The sequence below is a fragment of the Acipenser ruthenus genome, chromosome 27, assembly GCF_902713425.1.
Source record: "Acipenser ruthenus chromosome 27, fAciRut3.2 maternal haplotype, whole genome shotgun sequence".
NCBI classification, from domain to species: Eukaryota; Metazoa; Chordata; class Actinopteri; order Acipenseriformes; family Acipenseridae; genus Acipenser; species Acipenser ruthenus.
In genome coordinates, this window is record NC_081215.1 from 19,947,417 (window position 1) to 19,965,195 (window position 17,779).

The window sequence follows — 17,779 nt, forward strand, 5'->3', positions numbered from 1 at the left end:
AGATGGTGGGTCTCAGGCACTCAGTTTGTCTGCCATTGAACCACCAGTAGATGCAGACTAATGTTTGAACATCACTGTAACTGTTTTAATTGCAAACATACAAATGTGACCCAGAAAAAGTTAAAATAAATAAAACACACAAAATACTACTGTTCATACCTGCAAAAATACCCTCTGCAACATGTATGACATGGATGCATTACATAGATAAATGGACCTGGAGGCAACATGGATTGGCCCTATTACTGACCTGAATTCCCAAATAACAATCATTGGAAAATACTTATAAGAAAATATGCCAGAAGAAGGCCAACACTAATGATTGTTTATCTTTTGCTCATAACCCTTAGAAAAAAAATCAATATTCATTACATCTGGGCAAAGTTATATACAGCGGGGGTTCTCTCACATATAACAATATGTTTTACAACTATCACCAGACAGTAGCGTAGCCTATTTATTGTGTATAGTGCAGGATAAAAAAGTTGTCACACTGGAATGGACTACATCTAGATTATGTATATAAAATGCTGTAATTGAATGCCCAAAAGTTGCCTCTCCATATGTGTTGGCGGCATTTTGTATAAATCAACCAATTTTACTCTGCTTCAAGAATTTATAAACAGCCAACTGTCAATGGACTCAAAGTCCGGGTTTTCTGAAAAAATAGGACAACTAACCTTTAATTGTTTCTGCACAAAAATGGTGTGGAGCATTGTCTTGATTTGCTATGCCCTCGGGGTTTGTTAATTTGTTCTGCTTTATAAACAGGGGGACAATTAAAGTTAAGGTGAGTGTGGTATATACTGTACCGGTAGTTAATTAGTGGTCACGTTTCAATTTAAATCTTCAACCAACTATAAATATCTTTTACTCTTTTGGTACTGTCTACACGCTTCCTAAAATATTACAAAACACATTCAATACTAGTAACAGCAATACTGGTACAGTGTTTGGAACCAAATGTGTTTTAATGCTGCAAATTCCTAACGTTGAACTTCGAATTAATTGCGCAAAAAACTTCACCTGATGTCGAACTGGGTCAGGTGCGTCAATCATTCTGTGCGCTTTAGCTGTGGATTTGCGTTGTTTTTGAAGAAGGCAGGTTTAAAATGCAAGTCAAAAACGTTGGGATGAGCGGACATGTACTGGTAAGCGAAATCATTAAAACAAAAACAAAAGAAAGAAAAACTTTTATCCGACTATGAAAAAGGAAAAGAAAATTAAGAGATGCGTTTTTTTTTTTTTTTGGTCTTTTTGGTACGTAACGTTTGTAAACAAAACATACAATCTTACTTGATGCAGGGGTGTAGTGCTTGAGTGTCAGGGGGAGCAACGCCCCCCTACTTCTCTTGGGCAGGGAGAGCACCGCTTCTGTACTTTACGTGTAGAATATTTAGCTATTTTGCTCCTATTAATATATGGAGATATACATGTGTATAACCCATACAAATAAGCAAAGAATACAATAGCCGTAAGAAACCCTTGAGATAAACAATGAAAAAAATTTGAATATAACGTGCCTGATCTGGAACAACAGGTGTGAATAATGTAGAGAGGTGAAGGGAACCTGTATTAACGCTGGGCTGAGGTGTCAGCGTTTTACAATTAGATGTACGGTAATAATTGGAACCGTTTTTATTTTGAAACCCATATATAAGAAATAATGTAGATAAAATATCTAAACATTTATTTAAAAGATAAAACGCAATCACAACAAGCAAATAAAGGTTGCCTGCGGCCTTACGGGGGAGTGTTACGGATAGGATTAATAATAATAATGACGGTGTTTATATGTATTAGTGTAAGAAACTGGTTGTGAAAATATGTACAGTATTTGTTTATTTATTTATCTTTTAATATAAATAGCTATAAGTCTAGTTGCTTTACAATAATACCTGATTGTCTGAATTTGTAATCAATTGGTACACTTGTTAGCCCTTTCAAATACCGTAACTACTAGTGATAAACTGCGGTCCTGAGTGTATGGGGAAACAAGAACTGCAGGGGGCGTGGTAGGGTTAAATAGCGGGGAGGGGGAGGGGAGATAATAGCAACCCCTTACTTCTAAATGTAGCACTACACCACTGACTTGATGTTATATGCTGGTACATTGTTACACGTGTTTAGCAAATAATATTGTCATCGTGTCACAACTGCAACATTATTCTGCAGCAAGAATCCTATATTTTTGCTGCAAAATAATTTTGCATTTGTGCAGGAAATTGTATATATTATGGTCATGGTGTACTGTGAAGCTGTGTTTTTGCCAGTAGATTTCAAATGTAGTGTGTTGTTTAATGGGAGAGTTAAACTGCAGTGGTATCAATATCATTTTTACTTTTCAGGTATACACGTGGAATGCTAATCTGGAAACCGAAGGCTATTTTATGGACCCACACAGATTAATTTTCACAGGTAAGAAGGGATTTATAGTACATGAAATTACTTTGTGCCAAAACTTTTCAGTGGGATAATGTTTTGCTAACTGTGAACTTATATAGTTTAGTGTAGAATTAAATATGCAGTGATTCCATTTAGTACAGTATATCAGTATTAAACTGTCCTTGTAAAAGGTTTACAAGATGGCCAGAACTTTGTACCTATTTGTTTAGTAGGGTCCCACACTGGAGTGAACTGGGAGGCAGTGAGCGATAGAGCAGTTCTGAGGTTCTCCAGTAGCTGGTTCTGCCACAGAGGGGCTAGGGAAGAGAAGGAGCAGGTATGGGAGAATGGAGAGTGGAGGGAAGGCATGACCCCTCGACCAGTAGAGGAGGAGTGGAGGGGGGTGGAGGGAGATATGAGGGATTGGAGGTAGAAGGGGGCAGTGTGATGAAGAGAACGGTAGGCAAGAAGTCGTGAATTGAATGTGAGCAGAGATAGATAGCCAATGGAGGGTGTGAAGCAGAGGGGTAGCATGAGAGTAGCGACGTTGGGAGCATACACGACGAGCAGCAAAATGAGATTCAGGGTTCAGGGGAGTGAGAGGAAGCAGAAGTAGAGGAGGTCAGCTTTGGAGAGGTTGAGTTTGAGGGGGTGAGAATACATCCAAGTTGAGAGCCTAGAGGCATTCTGAGATGTGGCGGAGGAGAAAGGAGAGGAGGATCTGGGCATCATCCGCGTAAAGGTGGTAGGAGAAGACAAAAGAGGAGATGAGAGTACCTAGGGAGTGGGTGTAGAGTGAGAAGAGGAGGGCTCCGAGGACAGATCCTCAAGGTACACCTATAGAGAGGGGGAGAGGGGCAAAAGAGAGAGCCACGCCAGGAAACCTGGAAAGAACAGTTGGAGAGATAGAAGGAAAAATCAGACAAGAGCAGTGCCTGAGATCCCCAGGTCAGAGAGAGAGAGGAGAGGAGCGGAGAATAGCATGATCGACAGTGTCGAAGGCAGAGGAAAGGTCAAGGAGAATTAGAATGGAGCAGGAGGAGGCTTCCCAAGCAGATAGGAGAGAGTCAGTTACAGAGAGGAGGGGGCAATTTCTGTGGAATGTGCAGGACGGATCTCTTATTGAAGAGGGTCAAGCAGAGAGTGCTCAGTAAGAAAGGATGCCGGCTGGCAGTGGACAGCTTGCTCAAGAATTTTAGAGATTAACAGGAGGAGAGAGATAGTTCTGAAAAGAGGAAGGGTCAAGAGAAGGTTTCTTAAGAATGGGGGTGATGCGAGTAGTTTTGAAGGCTGAGGGAGAAGAGCCAGAGAGTAGAAAGGTGTTAGAGGAAGGAGATAAAAAGGAAGAAGAGAAGGGGGCAATGGATTGTAAGAAACAAGTAGGAAGGGGATCCAGGGCACAAGTAATTGACCTAGAGTCCAGGAGTAAGGAGCTAACGTCTGAGTCAGGTAGAGGTGTGGATGTTGAGAATGGGAGGGGGGCAGGAAAGGGGGATGTGTTCAGGTGGGAAGGGGAAAGGAGAAGATGCATAATAGCTTCATATATTACTAATAGATATTTCAGTGTTACAGTAAGGTCTTTTGGATGTCATTCAGTCCCAATGTGTCTGTAACTGCTCTAATCAAAAAGTCTGGTTTTATGTATGATGAAGGTACTAGATAAAACATTTGTCTGTGTGTGTATTTTTGTTTATATGTATCTTAACCATACAATTGTGAAACACAAATTGCTCCCCAGTTATGTGGTTATGTGATAGTAATTAGCTTGCAGATCTTAGGGGCCAAATAGTTAACTTTGACTCTGATAATGCACACTTGGACCTTACATGGGTGCAGAATTGAAATGACAGTGAAAAGAACTGGCATCCTTGGCAGTGAACTGCCTGATGGTGATTTCCTGCTTGTAATTGCAACTAGGATTCAGTTTGGCTGATAATGGCATGACAACTGCTGTTGAAATGTTATTGATTAAAACCACACATTTTCATTTGATTACTGTAGTTGTTTGACTGTGATGTTATAATGCAACAGGCGTAAAGTAGTTTTTGCAAATGTACTGTAAACCAAATCAGTTTGGTTGGAGCAATGTGTAGATACCTACTACTTCAGAACTGACAGAAATGGAGTAAAGCTTAGCACGGGTAGGTGTGGTGCCAAACAATTTCCTGCTGCTCTGCCAGTTTGCCTTGAACCTGACTGGGAAGGACTTCTCTCTAGGTCATGCTTACAGAAGTAAACAACTATAGAACTAACGCTGCTAATTATGATGAATACATGCCAATTCTGAGGTTTTGTGACCTGAACTGATGAACTTCATTATTATTTTGGTATTTTCTAAAGATGGTAAAGATATGGATTGCCCCTAAAATGAGTGTTTGGTAGATATTCCTTACAGACGGTCTACCTTAGTATTTATAAAATAGTGGTATTTGGCATTGTAGTTTTTATTATAAAAAAACTGTACTACTACTACTTATTATTATAATAATAATAATAATAATAATAATAATAATAATAATAAGTGTGTGTGTGTGTATGTGTGTGTGTATATATATATATATATATATATATATATATATATATACACACACACACCATCCCACCAACAGAGAAGTACAGAAAATTGTGCAAAGAAATTCATATTCTACAGCAAGATCCATCTACAGCACCTATTTTTAAAAATCTTCCACTAATGTCCTATAGAAGAGACAAGAATCCAAAAGAATGTGGTCCACTGTGAAATTTGCTCTTCTACAGAACCTTTAAAAGGCACAGTCACATGCAACAGACCACGATGTACGGCATGCAAAAATATATTCACTCCCAAACTGAGATCAGAGGTTAGAATAAATAATATTTAAAAAATAAAAAAAATAATGTACACAAAGTTTAAATGATTAAAAAATAATTTTTCAGGATGTTTTGGGCAAAAGCCCTTCAGCTGTGTAGAAAGAAAAGTAACACAGTGCAGTAAACTTTTTGATTTTCAAAAATTCTGAGGAGCATGTTAATATGATGTCAGAATAGAACGTTCATTCCAAGAGGCTCCAAAGTTCCAAGTTTGAAGATAAGCTCACGTTCTCTTTGCTTCCGAGTATAATTTGTACAAAAACACTGACTGATTCCACAGATGGTGATGTCTTCAGCAGTGTGATTATTGCTGTTGAAGTGTCGGGCTACTGGAAATGTCAAGGTGTTGATTCGAATACTTTGTAAATGTTCCACAAAACTGCAAATGATGCAGTACACTACTCCTTTAGAAGTACATGTAAAGAGCTGGTGGATATGGAGTGATGATCCAGGGCCTCTGATCTCAATTTGGGAGTGAATATATTTTTGCATGCCGTACATCGTGGTCTGTTGCATGTGACTGTGCCTTTTAAAGGTTCTGTAGAAGAGCGAATTTCACAGTGGACCACATTCTTTTAGATTCTTGTCTCTTCTATAGGACATTATTGGAAGATTTTTAAAAAATAGGTGCTGTAGATGGATCTTGCTGTAGAATATTAAAATTTCTTTGCACAATTTTCTGTACTTCTCTGTTGGTGGGATGGTGTGTGTGTGAGTATGTATATGTATATGTGTATATATATATATATATATATGTGTGTGTGTATGTATATATATGTATATATATATATATATATATATATATATATATATATATATATATATAATGTGTGTGTATATATATATATATATATATATATATATATATATATATATATATATATATATAATGTGTGTGTGTGTGTATATATATATATAATTATGGAACAGTGATTGACCCTACTAAAAAAGGTCAGTCATCAGATGATCTAAAATAGATGAAAACAGCCCAAAGTTGACAGGCAGTCTATTTTGACTTCAAACTTCTGTTTACCACACAAAAGCTTTCTGGAACGGGATCCCTGAAACATTTTGGAAAGCCATTTAAATGTGCCTTTTGTTCTTTTCATCAATCATTTTCCTTTTCTTGCCAGCATGTGCAATAAGTTCCTTCCCTGAAGAGCGTGCACAAAAACCACATTGTAACTGTGGTGTGTATAATAGGCGCCTATGTTAGCTCCATCCAGCTGAAGCTCCCAGCAGTAAATGGAAAACTAGACATACACCACTGCACAATAAATCTTATTGTAATTCACCAAGCTCCCATTGCCACTAGAAGGGCCTGAGAAACGTGTCGTGTATATGTGTGCTTGGAATCATACTTGTGCTGTTGCCATTTATTTTTTTTGTTAGAAAATACTTTCTGCCATTGCCAGCTGGAAAGGAAAAGACTCAGTAAGATCTTCAAATTATGAGGTAGCTTTAAGTGGTCTGTTTGGGTTAACTGCCACAATGTTAGTACAAAGGGGTAGGTGTTTGTGCTGCAGATAATAACTAATGTTCAGTTGGTCAAGAAAGGCTGCTGCACTGTTGTTATTGTACCGACCTTATGACTTAACACTGGAGTGAGGCGTGGTTGAACAATATTTTACTGTGCTGGAATACTAGACTGTCACAGCTCAAACGCAGTGCCAGAATCTAATGAATCAGTCAGAGGGTGCTGTCTTCATGAGCTTCTATTTATCTGATTTTCTCATTATACTTCACAAAAGACTTTGCTGCTCCTGCCAAATGTGTTCTTACACTTAAGTGCAGACCATTGAGCAGCCCAAGCAAGCAGATGATGTTAGTATTATGTTCCTAAGGCATGTCAAACAATGTACTAATCTCATATTCATTGTGGTGTGACTCTTACTTATATAGGTGTACAGTATATAGGTGCAGGCACATGTAACATATAGTGTGTCAGTCAACCTTTACTTAACTGGTCTGTTTATTTTCACATTTACATCAGTTAAACTGGACATAATTTAATAAGACCAGAATTATTATGTTTTGTTATGTCCTATGTCCCTTGATGTTAGCATGATGCTATGTGCCTGTCGTTGGGGGGGGGGGGGGGGGGGAGAGTCTTAATCTGTCAGTATTCTGTGTTATACTTGCTAGCAAATAAGTAAATAACCGTTCATACTTGCAGTGGTTAAGAATATTAAGCAAAGGGTGCAGTGCAGGTAAAGCACTTACGATATACTGCTACTTAAACAGATGGCTGAAAATAGATTAGTGAGGAGCTGTTCATCCAGTGCACCTGTGGAAGATCTGTAGACACAACAGGCAAACCTCTTAACCTGCCAAACACATCCATTTCAGGGATACTGGCCCACAGAAACCGCAGTGTGGACCTTGAGGGCTCCTTCATTTATTAAGGGATTTATTCAGAAGCACCTCATTCACATGATACGCCTGGATCAACCATGTGGGGGCGCCGTGCAGGACTATGGCAGATGTGGTCACCGCACAAACCACCCTTACTTGATACATAACATGTCAAACTGAGGCACGGAACATCACTGGGGGAATGCCTGCAAACAGATGCAGAAAGAGGTCCTTGATTGGTAAATGCTGACTGATAGACTCAGGCCCGTATTTAGAGACTTCACTCACCCTACACTCTCTGAGGGGCCACTTGCTGAGTGAAGGTTGTGTTTCTGTTTCAAAGACATCACTCAACCTCCACCCGTACTCGGAGACGTGAGTCACACATGTGGCCTTAAAGGCTAGTCGAACAATCCAGTCACATACAAGTGTATGGTTATCAGAAGTTGCAGTTCAACAGGTTCTGTATTTAATTACCAAATCAGATGGAATCATTGCTAACATTTCTGGACAGTCTATAGGGGCCCTCCACTGCTCGTTGCCATACCTGTTGTAGTTGAAATAACCATGTAGTAGGCCTGGACTGGATAGTCAATTAATATGTACATGTATAGAAAACTGGGTATAATTAAGCCCACTGGGGCAACTTTTGTCCCATTTTGAAAAAAATAAATAAAAATCTTTGCAATAAGTTATAATCATATAGTTGTTTTTACTGTGTATACTTAAGTCTCTAAAATGTTGCTCTATTGATATTTTTTAGTCTTAGTAACATAACTGGAATGTGTTTCATTAGTCTGTACTTGACAGCTCCCGGAGAAAAGTTTAATTATTTTTCTTTTTCACTGAACAATATAATATTCTGAACAAATAAAACCCATATTGGTAGAAGCTGGAACAAAGACAGCACTGCATTCATATTATTTAAAGAGCTGTGGATTCATAATAAAAATTCTTAGGAAATGATTCCGTTTGTGGTTTGGTTTCAGAATCCTGTAGGAAACGTATCTAGTAATATCAGGGAAAATGGCTCGGTTGTTTCCTGCGTTAGATTTTGTTCTTTTTCTTCAAGGTTTCTCTATATTAAACACTTTCCCAATAACTTAAATATGAACTTATTGTAAACGTAATAGCCAAGTAGAAGATATGCAATTTACAATTTGTAGTTGGGTTACGCTAAACCTTTAAGCTATTATCTGATAAATTATATATATATATATATATAATATATATATATATATATATATATAATCTCCTGCATTAAAGGATTATATTGTGATTACAGTACATCTCAAGTTGTGTACCTGTTGATAACTAGTACAGTAATAACTAGAATCAACAAGTTTGTTTATTCTACCTGCAATTAGTATTTTGGGTATTTAAGACGCAGTCACAGTTGGTTTCCTGGATCAGTAACTTTTCTCTGTGTTTTATTGATATACACTGCCAATTAGATTGAACTTCATATGCAATTAGTATTTTGGACACTCGTTTGTGATTGTGGAATTGTACCAAAAGACACACCCCAGTGAACATCCAGTTAACAATCTGTCTGTTTAAATCATACCTCTGCTGTTTTAAATACAAATTCAACCTTTTAAGGCCCTGGTAACTCCACAAACCATTATACGATTGTGCACCCTGTAAATTGTTTCAGCACTGTGTAAAGCCACTTTTTAATCCTTCCGGAACACCCAGCAGTAATGACCTTGGTGGAGCTCTGTTCTAGCTTCTCAGACTCCGGCACATTGTCCTGATGGGAACCCCTTTGCCTCTCTGATACCAGAACATTACTTAACATTATAAACAGTATTAGACAGGTATTATAGTAACAGGCTACAGTGTTATACAAACATGTAACTAAGCCATTTATAACAAACTTTATAACAGGACAAGAAGGGCCCCGGTAATCTGACCCCTGTGGGTTGGTGGAGAGAGCTGGGGAAGGACATTAAGTGAGAAACATCTAGGCGCAATAGAGACTGATTTTAGCTCTGAGCGCATCAGCAAAGGAATTGTAGGGAATCTGGCCTATAATAAAATTACTGGACTGGACTTGAATGGAAAAAATGAATTGTGTATTGATGTGCACAACCCCCCTCTCTAAGCCTATAGGGTGGACAACTGTAACTATACTTGTGATGGCAAGACTGTAGGTTGTGTGAATCAGTATTATTGTTTCTATTTCTAGATCAGGTTAGGCGAGATCTCTGTCTTATTTAATCCTTTATGAACTCTTCAGCTTGTAATGTTCCTATCAAAACAATTCAAGGTTAAATTAGGGCTTTAAACTCATGCTTAGTTCTAATTATTTATCTTTCTTAGCTGATTGATTCTACATATTGGAGTCTGCTGAACAGTGGTGCATCAAGGCACTGCCATGTTTCAAATCGCTGCCTTTTTACATAGCAAAGAGACTTCCTGTCCTTGCACAGTTAGATTTTTATTATCTTGGTACACAAATGGCCTTATTGTTTTTATCTGAAGTAACAGTAGTTGTATTTTGATCCACCGTGTTTTAGATTAATTGAATACAACTCAATAAAAAGGCAATACAAAGTAAACATTCCCTTTTTTATTTGTATAGTAAGTAGTGTTTGAACCAAGCTGCTGCCTCGCTAGTTCAAATCTAGTGAACTCAGATGAGATTTTGGAAAGCTCAAAGGTCTCAGCTTGGAGTTGTGTTGGGAACACCAGGAAAGTGAGTTGGGAAGAAAACTTTTCATTTGCCAAAACACAGTTGTAAATGATGCCTAGGAACCTAATGAATATTATTTGTGTGGTTTTTTTTTTTTTTTTTTTTTTTCGGCTTTCGCAGACATTTGTAAGCAGAATTTTAACAATGGAGCAACGTTTTGAAAGTGTCATTATTCCCTGGCTTGGGCCAAGCTTCCCTGGAGCTGTTCTATCTGATGGAACTATCCAAAAAAGCTGATGTAAAAGCACAATGGAATACAGTTAATCAGTTTACGGCTTACAGTAGAATCTCAGCTGTAAATGGCCTTATTGGATAAACAGTTTTTACATTTTAATGAGCGGTTGGAAATCTGAAGTAATGCAGGCTGGTGAGACCATGTGAATAATGTCTAACTAAAGAGTTCATCTAAGCTTAAGAAAGAATGTGTAACTGGGGAAAAAAAGGATACAAGTAATAAGAAAGTGATCTATATGGAGAATTCATGGTGTATTAACTACTACTTCCTCAATCCCAGTAACTTTCAGCCTATGAAAATAACCCTGCTTTTCATTATGAACTGAAAGGTGTTCCAGTGTGATTAATAGTCCTGAATGCATCTTGGGACAACATACTGTTTTGATCATAATAGTCTGCAGTTAAGAAAGCTCTCGCTGAGATTTAAAGTGATTGTTTCAATGTTTGCCTTGAACTTTGGGCTAAAGAAACTGCTAATATGTGACGGCGCTATTGTTACAGGCTATATACAGTCTCTTTGTGTTAAAGGCTGCTTATCATGCACATGGGTAATCAATTGGATAAACAGGTTCAATGTTGTTGAATCCAAACTGTTGGTATAAATGCAGTTTTCCCCCTCAATGTAGTTTATGTTTGAGTATTAATATATTTTTGTAAGTTGTATTGTAATCAATGTTGGACTATTCTAGGAGTCTCTACTTAACAAATATGTAGAGGTTGGATGCCCTTGGACAGGGTAGACATAACTAAGGTTAAGAATATTTAACCAGTACACTTGAAATAAACTAATTGCACCTTCAATATCAAAGCTTTAAACCTTTTTTCATTTTTTCAGTGCCAAACACATACACCTCATTTTACACAGTTGCATGACAGTGACCCTTCCTCTGAGCACTACTGACAGCATATTGATATTGTCTTGATTTTTAAATAAAATGTACATTTAAAACAAACCAGATGCACATATGAGTTAACTAAAATAAAAAATATATGCAAGGAACCAAAGGTCCTTGCCAAGTTTATTTTTACACAGCGTTCGGTAATTGGATTAGTTTCACTTCCTCGAGTTTTCTCTCTTTTAATATTGGTGTCTGTAGCTCCTGCTGACTTTTTAAATCTGAAACAAGTTATAAAGCCTTAGGTTGTCTTAATGTGTTGAGGTGGTGTTGTCTTACCCTGAAACACTTAAGTAATTGATTAAAGTGAATGCCATCTTATTATGGCAGAACACATTTGTTCCCAGTCTTGGGGAAGTTACTGATCTGTTACAGTTACTTGAACAAATTTGCTAATTTATAGTAACTTTTATTACTTTGAAAACATTAACTAGATATACAGTAGCTGCAGTTAGATAGGTACATCTCAAAAACAGTACATTTTACAGAGATCTTTTTTTCGGTTTTGTCAGGTAGCAGCTCAAAATATTATCGGAAGATCCAGCGATGAAACTCACTCGTTCTTTCTCCTATTCCATTTTCAAGCATGACGATAAGAAAGCGTGTTCATGTGACATAAATTGCATTGTTGACGCACTTTCTGATTTGCATGTTATTCATTTGCCATAGTCCTTTCTTTTGAAAATGTAACTAAAAGTAAAAATATATATCAGATAAAATGTAATCCATTGCCACATTTTGTTACCAGTCTGAAAAAAAACAGAGAAAAGTAATGCGTTGCTACCTTTCGCTGTTTGTTCCTGTAGATAATAAATATAATCCTTTTAAACATTTCACTGCCAACCTAATTAGAACACCAGTGCTGCTGTCATGGTAAAATGAGCTGTTTTACACTGTTCTGTAAATATATTTTGTATAGGCATTTCACAACCACATGAAATGAAAAAGAAAAAAAAAAATCTCTCAGAAACAGTAGTGTTTGATAACTTTTATCTTCAGTTTCAAAAAGATTGATTTTTAAAACCCCAATCACTTAAAAATAAGCCTATAACAAACTACATTGCAAGAAAGTTATGAACTGTGCTTCATACATTTTATACATGTCTACCAGCTGGTGGAGTGGGGCCTGGGAGCTGCTACATAGCTTATCCACTCATCAGGCATTTGCACATACCAACCATATTCCAACAGTTTGAGGAGCCTCTTGTCAGTCATGTCCTGCCTGAGATGCTCAACCTGGACAGCTGAGCCAGTAAATATGACAGTACATAACAGCTGGTTCGTGCATTTGTATTTCCACCACAAAAGATGAATCTGTATCGCATGTGGGGCCTCCCGTGCTGATATTTATAACATACATACTTGCATATGATTTGTCTTTTACAGTTACATTAATGAAACATTTTGGGTTAACAACGCAAATTTTTCAGTAAGCTGAGATCTACCTAATAAAGCGTTAGTTAAAAGGATTTCCTTGTTGGCGAGCATTTCTCATGTCTGTGAAACTCATCTCTTGGTAGCAAAGTACTGTATGGATTTTTAACTCTTGCTATTAAATCAAAAGTATTTCCAGGATCAGAACTCGGTAAGATGTCTGCTTCAGAGAATGAAGTATTGGGTGCTGCACATGCGAGAACCATGAATTTAACATGAAAATCGTTGCAGACAAGTGCATCAGGATGTCATCCTTCCCAAGGGGGTGAGCACACTCCCTTCTGGATGCAACCACTTTGTTACTGCGGTTTGCTTAGGAATATATTCATGTCAATTGTACTGGGATTCTTTTTGGTAATTCTGAGCGTCCTCCGAGGAGCAGCAGTCTGGGGCTCAGGGAGATGTAAATATAAGAGAAAAAACAGAGAGTCATAATAATAGAAAACTACTTTACAATTCAAAAATGATAACAAACATAAAGAACAGTAAATCATTCAGCTAAAATATTTTAGATTTAAATAAGACCACAGTTTATTTAAATGAATACATCATAAATTCAGGAAAACTCTGAGAAACTAGAAAATCATATTGTACACAGTATTAGTAAGTCGCATATATTTCAAATGGGAGTTTCATATAGGGGTTCTTGTGCCAAGATATGTGTAGCTAATTATAATTGTGTTTTTTTTTTTTTTTTTTGAACAGCGCTGTAGTAATTTGATCGATGGTCCCCATAGAGTATAAATGTGTCATCTGGGTGCAGGGATTGTTTCTGTTATAAATCTAAAGGATCTTCGCTAATTATATTGTGTGCAAGCCTTTCAACTCTAGTATTGTTAACCCAAGTGGTACGTATGTAACATTATGTTCTTACCTGGTAAAGTTGTATTCTGTTTAAGAATAAAAGATGGTCAAGGATGTATTATCTTGGACAGTGCAATGCTGCAAGATATACAGAATTCATGTTCTCGCCAAAAAACCAATGTATTTTAGTTACGCAACATTTCCAAATGAATGCCTTACCTAGTTGCATACCTTGTTGTTTTTAGTCTGAGATTTTTTGTTCATCTATTCCTGTAATTTATCAGACATGGCCTAAAAATGTTATTGCAACTGAGACAGGTTCAATTTTACTATGGGGGAAAAAATAAATATGTATACAGTAGTTGTATCCTTCTTGTTATATACTTTAGAATATGTAATACTAGTTTTCCTAGTTCCTTTAAAATCCATGAGCTGAGGATGACTCAAACTACAGCATTCATTATTAGCAAGCAGAAAAAAGTGTGGCATAGCGTCCCAGGCTAGGCAGGTCTGCGTCCTTGAAATATGAAACCCAGACACAGAACTGCAGTTTATGTGCTTTTTGCGCACTTTTAATAAATCACAAATAATAAAACAAACAAAACACAGGAACAAAAGGTTTGAACAAAACTTCACAAATAAAACTCTTCAAAATAAACACCATACCACACCCAAGCTATGGCTTTTTGGTGCACTCTGTCTTGCTTCACTTTTTTTCTCACTTTTTATCTTATTTTTCTCTCCACTTTACACTCTCTTACACACCCTCTCCTCTCTCCTACACGCTCTTCACAAACAAACCTCTTGTTCCCTTTTATACCATGTGGCCAGGGGCTGGATTGATTCAATGAGTCATCCAATCACCACCTGGCCACATTCCACACTTTTCCATTCACTCTCAATCAAACAATTAATCCATAAATGGTTATTGTGAGAAAAAAAATGCTTGAATTATAAATCAATCCAACCTTCTGTGTGTTGTGGTACACAAAATAGACTATCCAAGGTACTGGGCAGATACAGGATCAAGTTATAGTTGCCAAGCTATACCATTTACATGTAGATGACACCCACACATTTATAAATACCATGAGCTAAATATAACCGCAGCAAGGATGTCAGGAACTAAGGCTGTACATTTTAAATGAGAGCTATCAGTATGATGAAAAATGTGAGGACCATGATTAGTGTGAATAGTTTAATTGAAATTAGAGATGATTAGATAAGTAAATGTGAAGGTAGTTGTTATTATACTTCGGAGATCTGTTCAATTATTGAGTCTTTATTTGTATTAACAGCAGTGTTTGTTTAAATAGGAAAATTGAGTCGCCCGCATCCTCTTATCAAACCTACGCTTTTCTATACCTGTACTCTACCCTGTGCATTTTCACACATGATCCTTATGAAATTGATCGGACATGCTTGCCAGTTTTTGGTAATCACAACTTAATGATACAGTATTATTTAATTTAGCTTTTACAAAAAATACAACAAATTAAGGTTTTAATTTTTACTAAGCCCAAAATAAACCATTTGCTTTATATTTTCTGCTTTTGTTTAAAATTGAAGATACATGTCAAAAAGGCTTTGTGTGTTAAAAAGAACAGGATGCCATTGGTGATATGTGTCACGTTTACACCACGACTTGTTTCGTAACTAAAGGATATAATGGCAGTATTTCACTTTTTTAAAAAAAAATCAGTTAAAAAGATTGACATACTAATAAACTGATGTTAATAAGCCACACTTTGAAATTCTGAATTCCGTGCTCTCTATCTCCACATCCTGGAACTGGTGGCTTATTAAATCATTTGCTGCTCCTGGGTGATCTGCTTTTGAAACAGAATCTGACCCTCCAGGCACAATTTATTTTTATTTCAAAAATGATTTTTACCAGCAAATTTTGCTTTAGTTCAAGAGAATTATAAATCATTATTACACAGGCAGACACTTCAAACATTTTGTAAAAAGCTTTCTGCTCGATGAAGCTTCAAAGGAAATGCGCAGCTTGATGATTGTAACACTGGCGCACATCCATTCATTAATACATTAAAGTTTGGGATGGTAATATTATTAACATGCCCCTTAAACTACAAGAGCTTTCTGTTTTATTAAAAGCCTTTGTTACAACCAAAAGGAGGTACACTGTTTGTATCATATCACAGGAAACACCAAAGGCTTTTTGTGAACAGAATTACGACTAGGATACTAAAGATCAGAGGCAAGTTTCTTTATCTTATGTGAACTTCATAAAAGTAATTGTTAAGATGTACTGAAGTTTCCCACTAATAAAACTGTTGCACACATAAAAAGGGTGCAACTATTTACCTGTTGTATTCATGTGTATTACCTGAATATATTTTCATAGTAGTAACCACAAATTAAACCTGGATACAGTATTCAATAAATAATTTGTACCCAATGCAATTTTTTTAAATTAAATGTATTTGTTTAAAATTGAAGAAAAATGCTATAATTTGTCACTGAATCAGATCTGGTATATAAGATACACCAGACACGATGCGATTTTTCATTGGGCGACAAAATACTTTTGCAGCAACATGACCAGACACACCAGAAGCGACACAGAGGCGATGCGACAGATTTGAAAACTGACAGATCTATAAAATGATAAAGAATTGCTATTGACAAAACTATGATCAAGACTGGTACATATTCGTCAACATGATGTGGTAATTATGAGTGTCTTCCCTGACAGTATTTCAACATATGTCAATAAGTCATACATGCCAGGCTTATCCAGTTTCTTCAAAATGGACTCCCATATATTATCTTTCAAATCTGTATCTTTATAATTGCGATGATCTTTGTCATAAAACTCTTGAGTATTTTTCCATGGCAAGTGTTATTTTTTCCTATGTTATTTTGGATACTGCTTCAACTAGCTGGACCACTGCATTGGTCAATCCTAGTTGTCGTTTTTTTTTTATAGTAAAAATCTATATAATCTTGAAACGTTTCATTTCATGTAAAAAGTGTAGCTTTTCTTTTTAAACCATTTCCATATGTATTGGGTTTCTGTAGAAGACCAAATGTATATAGAATTGCATTCAATTAAACATTTTTATGGTGTCTCTACTAGACGTAGTTCGATACATATGTTAAAAGTGCCCAGTGAAGATGTGGTGTTCTAGAGCAGGTACTCAACTCTGGTCCTCAAGATCTATTCCAGTCCTGGTCTTTATTCCAACCAGATCCTAAATTACTTAATTGCCTCTTAGCAGCTTCAATTAACTACATTAAAACCTGCTTGGGTAAAAACCTGGAATGGATAAGATCTCAAGGGCCAGAGTTGAGTACCACTGTTCTAGAGGCATATAGTCATGTCCAGTTTGAATACACTTCCATCCAGCAGAAACCTGAACAACAGCAGAGTCAATTTAATATTTATTAAATATAATTTAATTTCAGAGGAAGACACAGGCACATCAATGGTTAAATGCAAATAAACATTTTTAAAGTCTATTGGCTTTGCAGTTATATGCACTTAAAGAAAAGTTGGAAACTGTACAATTTGGGTTTTTTTCAGATTAGACACAAGGGCTTCTGTAATTCAAAACAAAAGCAAGTATTTGCAGATGTAAATTGCATTATGTATTGTAAAATGAATGCCTATCAGAATAATTGAAATCAAATAATTTATTCCAATAAATTTAACAATCTGTTATTAATATTATTAAATATATATTAATAAAAAAAAACCACTAACACATAATCTTGAATCAAGTTATTAGATTTTTTGCTTCTGGAAGTTGCACTAGTAAAACAAACAGTATAATCTGTTTTAAATTACGCTTTCGATTTAAAAGCTTTCAAGTAACCCATTAAGCAGAAATTCAATTTTTCTGAAGTCTTGTTTTTTCCAGCTTGTACTAAATCCCACTTTTGTTGATCTTGATGTGGTTTGAATTACTATATATATATATTTTTAAGGCATTTCCTATGTAGATATTCTTATTCACCTTAGCTATATAGCCTTTCTTTTCTGTTGATAAGATAATATGTGTGTGTGTAATATATATATTATGGCAGGACGGTAGTTATGGTTGCAATGTTCTTTCCATTATAATCCCTATTTTGTGCAGCTCCAAAAGTGGGGTTA

At 36.4% G+C, this 17,779-nt stretch overlaps 1 long non-coding RNA gene across 1 annotated transcript in view; it reads left to right on the plus strand.

Moving 5' to 3' along the window:
* The first annotated feature begins 520 nt into the window (after positions 1–520).
* Positions 521–17,779, plus strand: part of LOC131701817 (uncharacterized) — a 32,038-nt gene continuing 14,779 nt past the window's right edge. Inside the window, exons 1-2 of the long non-coding RNA XR_009309033.1 lie at positions 521–1,151; positions 2,349–2,418. This is a non-coding gene — a long non-coding RNA (uncharacterized LOC131701817). The remainder of the gene's footprint in view (positions 1,152–2,348; positions 2,419–17,779) is intronic.